The sequence below is a fragment of the Brienomyrus brachyistius genome, unplaced genomic scaffold, assembly GCF_023856365.1.
Source record: "Brienomyrus brachyistius isolate T26 unplaced genomic scaffold, BBRACH_0.4 scaffold77, whole genome shotgun sequence".
NCBI lineage: Eukaryota > Metazoa > Chordata > Actinopteri > Osteoglossiformes > Mormyridae > Brienomyrus > Brienomyrus brachyistius.
Window position 1 is genome coordinate 300,001 of NW_026042352.1, and position 2,500 is coordinate 302,500.

The window sequence follows — 2,500 nt, forward strand, 5'->3', positions numbered from 1 at the left end:
CAGAAACGATTACTGGAGAATTGTAAAAACCCTAACCCTAACCCTAATCCTAGCCCTAACCCTAACCGGAGAGTTGTAAAATTTTATCTAATGAAAATTCTTAAAATTGACTCTAATCTGCATTTTAAATTGGAAACTCCCACTTGGACTTTGACCTTTTTCCATCGTTCAGTTCATGAAGATATTCTGAGACAGATCATTTTTGACAAGTACATGCTAAAGAAAGTCTGTAATTTATTCCTTGAATCAAAAACTTTTGATCCAGGAAAGATTAGCAGAGAAGTGTGATTTTTTTTCTCCAATGACAATGCTTGAAATTGACTCTAATCTGCATTTTAAATTGGAAACTCCCACTTGGACTTTGACCCTCTTTCATCATTCAGTTGACTAAAATATCATGCAGAATTTCTTTTGACACTTAAATGCTAAAGGAAGCGAGGATTTAATCCTTGAATCAAAAGAATTAGGTCCAGAAAAGATTACTGGAGAATTGTAAAAACCCTAACCCTAATCCTAACCCTAACCCTAACCTGAGAGTTGTAAAATTTTATCTAATGAAAATGCTTGAAATTGACTCTAATCTGCATTTTAAATTGGAAACTCCCACTTGGACTTTGACCTTTTTCCATCGTTCAGTTAATGAAGATATTCTGAGACAGATCATTTTTGACAAGTACATGCTACAGAAAGTCTGTCATTTATTCCTTGAATCAAAAACTTTTGATCCAGGAAAGATTACCAGAGAAGTGTGATTTTTTTCTCCAATGACAATGCTTGAAATGGACTCTAATCTGCATTTTAAATTGGAAACTCCCACTTGGACTTTGATCCTCTTTCATAATTCAGTTCATGAAGATATTCTGAGACAGATCATTTTTGACAAGTACATGCTAAAGAAAGTGTGTAATTTAGTTCTTGAATCAAAAACTTTTGATCCAGGAAAGATTACCAGTGAAGGGTGATTTTTTTTTCTCCAAAAACAATGCTTGAAATTTACTCTAATCTGCATTTTAAATTGGAAACTCCCACTTGGACTTTGACCCTCTTTCATCATTCAGTTGACTAAAATATCATGCAGAATTTTTTTTGACACTTAAATGCTAAAGGAAGCGAGGATTTAATCCTTGAATCAATAGAATTAGGTCCAGAAAAGATTACTGGAGAATTGTAAAAACCCTAACCCTAATCCTAGCCCTAACCCTAACCGGAGAGTTGTAAAATTTTATCTAATGAAAATTCTTAAAATTGACTCTAATCTGCATTTTAAATTGGAAACTCACACTTGAACTTTGACCTTTTTCCATCGTTCAGTTCATGAAGATATTCTGAGACAGATCATTTTTGACAAGTACATGCTAAAGAAAGTGTGTAATTTAGTTCTTGAATCAAAAACTTTTGATCCAGGAAAGATTACCAGAGAAGTGTGATTTTTTTTCTCCAATGACAATGCTTGAAATTGACTCTAATCTGCATTTTAAATTGGAAACTCCCACTTGGACTTTGACCTTTTTCCATCGTTCAGTTCATGAAGATATTCTGAGACAGATCATTTTTGACAAGTACATTCTAAAGAAAGTCTGTAATTTATTCCTTGAATCAAAAACTTTTGATCCAGGAAAGATTAGCAGAGAAGTGTGATTTTTTTTCTCCAATGACAATGCTTGAAATTGACTCTTATCTGCATATTAAATTGGAAACTCCCACTTTGACTTTGACCCTCTATCATCATTCAGTTGACTAAAATATCATGCAGAATTTTTTTTGACACTTAGATGCTAAAGGAAGCGAGGATTTAATCCTTGAATCAAAATAATTAGGTCCAGAAAAGATTACTGGAGAATTGTAAAAACCCTAACCCTAATCCTAGCCCTAACCCTAACCGGAGAGTTGTAAAATTTTATCTAATGAAAATTCTTAAAATTGACTTTAAGGGAAGCGTGGAATTTTGTCCTTGAATCAAAAAAATTTCATCCTGAAAAGATTACCCAAGAATTGTAAATTTTTCTCTCCAATGAACATGCTTGAAATTGAGTCTCATCTGCATTTTAAAATGGACACATCCTCTTGTACTTTCACCTTGTTTCATTTTTCATTTGACAAAGTCATTCTGAGGCAGAAAATTTTTGACACCTAATTGTTAAGTTACATTTGAGAGAAATATTTCGCAGCACGTCAGCTGTCTTCATATTTATGTTCTGGCAGAATATAGGGCCAGGGCATAGGCATTGCTTTGCCACCGACATGAGGAAAGCTCATACCGCTTCCACACCTATATATTCTTTCATCTGTTGGTAAATCTGTGCTTGCTATGGCAACACATATACTAAAATTGGAACGATACAGAGAAGATTAGCATGGCCCCTGCGCAAGGATGACACGCAAATTCGTGAAGCGTTCCATATTTTGCTTGGTTTCCCTGGTTCCTAACTTAATCAAACTGCATGCAATGATAGAGTCTAGTCAAGTGGCTTTTATTGTCATTTTGACCATATACAGTGAT

General features: G+C 34.2%; 1 non-coding gene across 1 annotated transcript; it reads left to right on the forward strand.

The window, feature by feature from the left end:
- Positions 1–2,299: 2,299 nt before the first annotated feature.
- Positions 2,300–2,406, forward strand: LOC125726811 (U6 spliceosomal RNA). Its single transcript, XR_007388418.1, has one exon. It is a non-coding gene; the product is annotated as a U6 spliceosomal RNA (small nuclear RNA).
- The last annotated feature ends 94 nt before the right edge of the window (positions 2,407–2,500 follow it).